This window comes from Enhydra lutris, unplaced genomic scaffold, assembly GCF_002288905.1.
Source record: "Enhydra lutris kenyoni isolate GAN:26980312 unplaced genomic scaffold, ASM228890v2 scaffoldscaffold23, whole genome shotgun sequence".
Classification (NCBI taxonomy): domain Eukaryota; kingdom Metazoa; phylum Chordata; class Mammalia; order Carnivora; family Mustelidae; genus Enhydra; species Enhydra lutris.
In genome coordinates this window covers 2,883,024-2,892,465 of record NW_019154107.1, presented here as the reverse complement: position 1 = coordinate 2,892,465, position 9,442 = coordinate 2,883,024, and positions in this window count along the sequence as shown.

The following is a 9,442-nucleotide window of genomic DNA, read 5'->3' as shown; positions in this document are numbered from 1 at the left end:
CTCAGGTCATGACTTCAGGGTCCTGGGATCAAGCCTCACATCAGGCTCCCTGCTCAGTGGGAGTCTGCTCTTTCTCCCACTGCCCCTCCAACTCATTCTCTCTCTCTCTCAAATAAATAAATAAAATCTTTAAAAAAATAAAATAAAATCAGAGCTAGTAGGGGTTACTGCTCAACAAATTTTATAGGGTAAATTAAACATCTCTTCTCAGACTTTTGGCCATGAAAAGAAATAAATAAAAAGTGACAAGAAGCATAGGAAAGCTGGTGAAGCTATACTGATATCACACAAAGTAGACTTCTCCAAGACAAAGCACACTACAGGTGTTACCAGGGATAAAGAAACATTTTAAAAGAAAAATAGTCTATATATTGAGAAGGCATAACAATCCTAAATATGCAGCCATCTGATTATAGAACTTTACTATATCAGGAAATTAACTTACAAAACTTAAGGAAAGAATGGAAAAAAAACAGAGTTGGAAGTTTTATTTTATTTTATTTAGTAATTTTTAAAAAGATTTTATTTATTTCTTTGACAGAGAAGCGAGAGAGGGAACACAAGCAGGGGGAGTGGGAGAGGGAGAAGCAGGCTTCCTGCCGAGCAGGGAGCCCAGCATGGGGCTTGATCCCAGGACCTTGGGATCATGACCTGAGCTGAAGGCAAACACCTAATGACTGAGCCACCCAGGCACCCCTTATTTTATTTATTAATTTTTAATGAGTGTATAGAATGCTTTATTATTTTTCCTTGGTGTTTAATAAATGATTGCATACTTAGCTGCTTAGAACAACATCTATTATCTCAAACCCTATTTGTGAACCTTTTTTATCACTGAATTTTTGCTTATTGTTTGTTCTTTTATAAAAAATTTATTCTTTACTCCAGTATAATTAATGTAGTGTTATATTAGTTTCAGCTGTACAATATAATAATTCAACCATTCTATACATTACTCATTGCTCATAAAGATAAGTGGTATTCTTGATCCCCTTCACCTATTTGACTCCTCTCCCCCACCTATGTCCCCTCTGGCAACCAGAACTTGGTTCTCTAAATTTAAGAGTCCTGTGTCTTGGTTTCTCTCTTTTTTTCTTTGTACATTTGTTTTGTTTCATGAATTCCATGTATGAATGAAATGATATGGTGTTTGCCTTTCTTCTCTGAATGATTTATTTCATTTATCATTATACCCTCTAGATCCATCCATGTTGTTGCAAATAGCAAGACTTCATTCTTTCTCATGGCTGAATTATATGTATTATTATATACATAGAATAATATATATTATTAGATATATACAATTATATATATATATATATATATGTACATATATATATATATATATATCTCCATAATTTGGCTATTGTAAGTAATGCTGCAATAAACATAGGGGTGCATACAACTATTCAAATTAGTGTTTTCATATTCTATGGGTAAATACCCAGTAGTGGAATTAAGGCAATTCTATTTTTTATTTTTTCAGGAACTTCCATAGTATTTTCCACAGTGGCTGCACCAATTTGCATTCCCACCAACAGTGCACAAGGGTTCCTATTACTCCACATATTTAACAACACTTGTTTTTTGTGTTTTTGAGTTTAGCCATTCTGACAGGTGTCAGGGGATATCTGATTGTGGTTTTGATTTGCAGTTCCCTGATGATTAGTGATGAGCTTCTTTTCATATGTCTGTTGGTCATGTATATGTCTTCCTCGGAGAAAATTCTGTGCATGCTTTGTGCCCACTTTTTAATTGGACTATTTGGGTTTTTTTGGAGCTGTGTTGTACAAGTTGCTTTTACATATTGGGTACTCTGTCATTTGCAAATATCTTCACCCATTCAGTAGGTTTTTAATTTTGCTGATGGTTTCCTTTGCTGTGAAAAAGCTTTTTATTTCAATGTAGTCCCAACAGTTTATTTTTGCTTTTGTTTTTCTTGCCTCAGAAGGCATATCTAGAAAAATGTTGCTATGGCCTATGTAGACAGAAAAACACTGCCTGTGCTCTCTTCTAGGATTTTTTATGGTTTCAGGTCTCACATTAGGTCTTTGATACATTTTGAGTTTATATTTGTGTATGGTGCAAAAAAGTGGTCCAGTTTCATTCATTCCCATGTAGCTGTCCAGTTTTATGAGCACAATTTGTTGAAGAGACTTTTTCCCATTGCATATTCTTGACTCTTTTGTCAAATATTGATTGACAATGTAATTGTGGATTTATTCCTAGGTTCTCTGTTCTGTTTTATTGATCTGTGTATCTATTTTTGTGCCCATACCACACTGTTTTGATTACTACAGCTTTGTGGTCTATCTTGAAATCTGGTATTGTGATACCTCCAATTTGTTCTGCTTTTTCAAGATTGCTTTGATTATTCAGGGTCTTTTGTAGTTCCTTACAAGTTGGAGGGTTCTTTGTTCTGGTTCTGTAAAAAATGCTCTTGGTATTTTGATAGAGATTGCATTAAACCTATAGAATGCTTTGGGTAGCATAGACACTTTAACAATATTTATTCTTCCAATCTATGAACATGAAATGTCTTTCCGTTTCTTTGTGTCATCTTCAACTTCTTTCATCAGTGTTCTATAATTTTCAGAGTATAGTTTTCACCTATTTGGTTAGGTTTATTCCTAGCTATTTTATTTTGGTGCAAATGTAAGTGGGATTTTTTTTCTTAAATTTTCTTTCTGCTCCTTCATTATTGGTGTATAGAACTGCAAACATTTCTGTACATAGATTTTTCTTTTATCTTGTGACTAAATTCATTTACTAGTTCTAGTAGCTTTTGGGGGGGTTGGTGGCGTTTAGGGTTTTTGATCTATAGTATCATGTCATCTGCAAATAGTGACAGTTTTACTTCTTTCATACCATTTTGGATGCCTTTTATTTCTTTTTGTTGTCTGATTGCTGTGGCTATGACTTCAGGTCCAATATTGAATGAAAGCAGTGAGAGTGGACATCCTTATCTTGTTCCTGACCTCAGGGGAAAAGGTCTCAGTTTTTCCATATTAAGGATGATGTTAGCTGTAGGTTTTTCATATAAAGCCTTTATTATGTTGAGGTATGGTCCCTCTAAACCTACATTGTTGACAGTTTCTATCAAGGTTGGATGCTGGAGCTTGTCAAATGTTTTTTCTGCATCTGCCGAAGTGGTCATATGGTTTTTATTCTTTCTCCTATTAATGTGATGAAGCACGTTGATTGATTTGTGAATATTGAACCACCCTTGTATCCCAGGGATAAATTCCACTTGATCATGGTGATTAATTCTTTTTGATGTATTGTTGAATTCAGTTTGCTAGTATTTTGAGGATTTTGCATCTGTGTTTACCAGGGATATTGGCCTATAGTTCCCTTTTTTTAGTGTTGTCTTTATCTGGTTTTGGTATCAGGGTACTGCTGGCCTCATAGAATGAATTTGGAAGTTTTCCCTCCTCTTCTATTTTTTTGGAATCATTTGAGAAGAATGGGTATTAACTCTTCTTTAAATGTTTGACAGACTTCACCTGTGAAGCCATCTGATTCTGGACTTTTGTTTTTTGGGAGTTTTCCAATGATTGATTCAATTTCATTGCTGGTAATTGGTCTCTTCAGATTTTCTATTTCTTCCTGATTCCCTTTTGGGAAATCATATATTTCTAGGAATTTTTCTATTTCTTTTAGTTTATCCAGTTTTTTGGCATATAATTTTTCAAAATACTCTCTTAAGACCTTTTGTATTTCTGTGGTGTCAGTTGTAATTTCTTCTCTTTCATTTGTGATCTTATTTATTTGAGTTCTCTCCCTTTTTTCTTTTCTTCTTTTTTTTAATCAGTCTGGCTGAAGGTTTATCAAATATATTATCTTTTTCAAAGAACCAGCTCCTGGTTTCATTGGTCTGTTCTACTGTTTGTTGTTGTTGTTGTTCTAGTTTCTATTTCATTTATTTCTGGCCTAATTATTATCATTACTTCCTTCCTTCTGCAGGTTTTGGGTTTTGTTTGTTTTTCTAGCTCCTTTAACTATAAGATTAAGTTGTTTATTTGAGATTTTTCTTGTTTTTTGAGGTAGGCCTATATTGCTATATGTTTCCCTTTTAGAATAGCTTGTGATGTATCCCCCAAATTTTGGGCCATTGTGTTTTCATTTTCACTTGTCTCCATGTATTTCTTTATTTCCTCTTTGATTTTTTTGTTTCATGCATTCATCATTTAGTAGCATGTTATTTAACCTCCATGTATTTGTATTCTTTCCAGACTTTCTGTTGTGGTTGATTTCTAGTTTCATAGCATTGTAGTCAGGCAAGGTGTATGTATGGCTACAATCTTTTTGAATTCTTTGAAACTGCTTTGTGACCTCATATGTTATCTATTCCACATAACATTCCATATAAACTTGAGAAGAATGTGTATTCTGCTGTTTTAGGATGGAATATTCTGAATATGATAGTGCCATTTGGTCTGGTGTCATTCAAAGCCACTGTTTTCTTACTGATTTTCTAATTTGGATGATCTATCCACTGATGTAAGTGAAGTGTCCCACTATTATTGTATTACTATCAATTACTTCCTTTATATCTGTGAATAGCTGCTTTATGTATTATATATATATATTTATGTAATAGCTGCTTTATGTATTTGTTAATAGCTGCTTTCTGTTAAATGCATAAATATTCTTGTTGGATTGTTCCCTTTATGATTATGTAGTTTCCTTCTTTGTCTCTTTATTTGAAAGTCAACTTTCTCTGATATAAATATTGCTACCTAGCTTTCTTTACACATCTATTTGCATGGTAAATGTTTCTCCATCCCCTCACTTTCAATCTGCATGTATCTTTATGTCTTTCTTTTACTAAACAATGAAAGGGTCAACCAAAAAAATCAAAGAAGAAGAAATTTAAAAATTACATGTAAAGATTAAAATATAAACACAATATTTCTAAATCATTGGATGCAGCAGAACTACTTCTAAGGTGGAAACTAAAGGCTAAGAAGGAGTTTGTTTACTGAGAGGGGAGAAAAAGCGTGTCAGTTTGAAGGTCCTAAGGTAGAGAAAATGATTTTTTAGAGCATCTAGCAGGGATACCATCCTGTAAGACCTTCTGTACAACTCTAAATTTTTTGTCTATTTTTTCTACGGGCAATCAGAAGCTATTGAAAGACTCTAATCAGGATAGTAACAAAATCAGCAATGCAAATGGCAGTTGACATCTTCAGTAAGCCTTCACTTCCTCTGCAGCTTGGGGAAGGGGAGAACTTTTCTGATTTGGCCTCTGAGTTTTCCACATACAAATTTCTTCAGTGTTGTAAATTGCAGCTTACCTCTCTGTGCTGCCTCACTTCTGTTCACTCTATTGCAGTTGAAGCTTAGACATTAGGCAGAATTCCCTGATGGCCTACAGCACCTTCCTATGGCTCCAGTGAGAGAAATGAGGCAGGACACGGTTTCCTCTTTCATTCTGTCCATTTATCCTAATAGTTTCACCCTTTAAATCTGTATGGATATTAGAATTCCTTTAATGGCCGAAAATTACAGAGGAGTAGGAAAGAATAAAATCTAAAAGAGAACAACAAATATATTTACCTACATAACCCAAAGGGAAAGCACCTAGTATATATGGAAGGGGTATCCAAATTCCAAATCTATATTCTCAGATCCACTTCCTCTTCAAGAGAACCTTCTTCTAATATCCATCTTGCAAGTCTTTATTGACCTTTCAGGACAGCTTTCCAGTGCACACATGTTTTGTTCTCTGCTTAGGATATATCTCTCTGCTCCCACCAATTTCCCTAAATCTGAGCTATTCAATCTATAACCATAATTTAAGGTCCAGCAGGACAATCTGTAGTAATCTCTGACATTTTGCCTCCCATAGAAACATCTAAGTGTGCATTGGCACCACTCTTATGTTCTAATTTGAGCTCCTCTCACCAGCATGAGTTGCATACAAATCTCTATTTTTCTGATTGCTCAATGGTTAACTGTTGGAACACATACTTATGTGTACCCACATACACTCACCCAGTCTTCGGAGGACAAATGTTGTTTGGCAGAGATAGTACAAACAATCCCCATAAGAAGGAAAAGGTAATAATTCCCTAAGGTTCCATAACTTATAAGGTCGCATCTCTCACAATGGAGTTAGTACAGTACATAATTAGGCAAAGCAGTGTTATTTCCTTTCTATTATCCCCTTCTCTCAAATTGTACCTTCTTAAGTCTGCCAAGAATAAGAAATGGCCCATTACTAAGCCATATACCTCTTAATGACCACTCAGTTAGCTACAAAAAGACCTGGTTAAAGCTTGAAATTACCTCTTGAAATTTTCCAATTAGCTATTAGACAAAGGCCATCCATCTCCCCAGCCTCTGTCTTGGGAGGAGGGTTTTGGCACTTGGAAAGTAGGGGAAATGAGTATAATCAGATTTGCATTTTTATCAGAATATCCTGAGAGGTAAGTGGAAAGTAGTTGCAGGGAGGACTATAAGAGGACATGCTGTGGGACTAGAAGGAGAAAAAGAACAGGTACATTGTAGTCTTAGTTTTATAGTCAAACAACTCATGAAAAAAAAAGTTCAGGGAAAGGAAGTTTGTCAAGCAAGATATGTTCTAGTTTACACTATGGAAATTGCACTGAGAAGATGGTATCTTAGATTTGTAGAGTTTCATGAATGTGGATTATCACCATTTTAGAAATAGGAGGGAAAATGTAATAAGATGAAATGGCACCCCCCAAAATCACCAAACAGTGATAGAACCAAGATCTTTACAAACTAATATAATCTTTCCTTCATTGTTTTTCAAAGGGAGCTCCTCATCAACAACAACAACAAAAATTCCAGAAATGTTTTGTGTGTGATCATGACCATTTTATAAGCCTTTGGATCAAGTTGATACAACTGGAATAGCTATGTGGCTTTTGTTCTAAAATTAACTTAAACAAATGATATTCAGAAAGCACAACTCCCATACCTCAGATACTCTTCCTCAGAAATGAGATTTCAACTTTTCTGACACTAAATCTGGGGAGAGGTGTCAAATCATTATAATAACTGCAAGCTGGCCCCAGTGAAAATAGCATTTCAGCAGACTGCCACTGGCGTACAATCAACTGCACACCCACTGCTGGACTTGATACACAATTGTGGCACCAAAAAATGATTAGAATGTACTTCTTGGTGCCAAACATTGCAGTGCAACAAATTAACCTTTGACCAGAATAATTATTTTCCTACTTTCTAGATGTCTCAGTCAGTTAAGCATTTTTAAATCAATGCAACCATATGTCCACCTCTAACACTTGAGTTGGGAGACTGTTTACTTGCAGAATAACCCTCTATCTCACAAAGGACATATTACATCTTCCAACTCAGAAGGGTGGGCAACTGACAATTTCAAAGTATTTGGCGCACTAAACAGTCCAGAAGTGCTTACCTGTTTGCATCATGTAATTATACTGTATTTCAACATTCTCACACAAAATTGACCCAAACCAATAGTTTTTCTACAAAATTTTTCCAATGCTTTATTTTTCTCAGAATGGTCAAGATCAATATCTTTCTCCTCACTATATATCTTTGTGGCAGTAATTAGCTTTGTAGAATTGTTGTTAGAGAAAAGTAGGTTTCCCCAGAGAAGAAAAATCTACAAATTGTTACATATATAAAGGCAATTTTAGGAGGAAAATGGTAGAGAGAGGGCAGTTGATCTAAATAGTCTAGATTTATTCCTTAAATCCCAATGTTTCTTATTTTTGTATTTCTGGACTTTTAGCCAAAATACAACACTATTATTATTAAGTTGCCCATTATAGTCATTTTTTGTAGAAGCCTAATTTATATCTAAGGTTGCAATGCTCAGGATTGCAAGTATTCCAGTTTATTAGCAGCTTATTTCTTCCATAAAAATCTCTGTGGAAACCTTACTGCAGGGCAACCCCTCAAAAATTGTGTCCCATTTGCTACCAAATAAATGTAATAATACAAATGTGCTCTCCTAAAAGGAGACCCCATGGGACCAAAACAAGCCATGAACAAAAATCAAGATAGTGTCAGTCACAATACTTTATTGTATATAAATATATTTTTAATGTGAATTGTGAATAAAGTTATAATTGTTAAAGTTTTATCCAAGGGTGTTAAATATGATGACAGAAAAAATCTTTTTAGAAGGAATAGTTAATACTTGAGGGCTTTAAATGGCCATTTAACTTTTTATAGAAGAACATACAGGAGTTGACTTATAAAGGACTAGAGGACACATCCATTGCATCTCCCCCTTCTGCTGGACAGATCCAAAAGAAAATACTCTGGTACAGTGTATAACTTCTGTTCCAAAAAAGACAAACTGCACACTGTTTTGTAGAACAAGGTCATAGGGTATAGTTAAAGAGGCACATGTTTTAGAATTAGAGACATATGTCTTCAGATACTGGTTCTATGAATATTTTGCAATTGGGGTACCATTTTCTCAAGTGAAGATGGATAAAGCTAACTGGAAGAGATTGCTATATGAATTAAATGAAATGTGTATGAAAGCACTTAGCTCAGAGTAAGTGCTTAATCCTCTCTGGTCTTTTCACTTTAACAGACATGATTTGCATTGGATTTAAGTGGGGTTTATGAGAAGCCCAAAGTGGTTTTCCCCAGGAACATAACAGTTCCATTGCAAATATTGAGGAAAAGCAAGAATGGATTAATTTCTATTGTAGTATTTCAGGAGATCATAAAAAATGTTAAGTATGGAGATGCTATTTTTTTTTCTTTTATTTTTTTTAATTTTTAATAAACATATAATGTATTTTTAGCCCCAGGGGTACAGGTCTGTGAATTGCCAGGTTTACACACTTCACAGCACTCACCATAGCACATACCCTCCCCAATGTCCATAACACCACCCCCATCTCCCAAGCCCCCTCCCCCCAGCAACCCTCAGTTTGTTTTGTGAGATTGAGTCACTTATGATTTATCTCCCTCCCTATCCCATCTTGTTTCATTTATTTTTCTCCTACCCCCAAACCCCCATGTTGCATCTCCACTTCCTCATATCAGGGAGATCATATGACAGTTGTCTTTCTCCGATTGACTTACTTCACTAAGCATAATACCCTCTAGTTCCATCCACATTGTCGCAAATGGCAAGATTTCATTTCTTTTGATGGCTGCATAGTATTCCATTGTATATATATACCACTTCTTCTTTATCCATTCATCTGTTGAAGGGCATCTAGGTTCTTTCCATAGTTTAGCAATTCTGGACATTGCTGCTATAAACATTCGGGTGCACGTGCCCCTTTGGATCACTACACTTGTATCTTTAGGGTAAATACCCAGTAGTGCAAATTGCTGGGTCACAGGGTAGGTCTATTTTCAACTTTTTGAGGAACCTCCATGCTGTTTTCCAGAGTGGTTGCACCAGCTTGCATTCCCCCCAACAGTGTAGGAGGGTTCCCCTTTCTCTGCA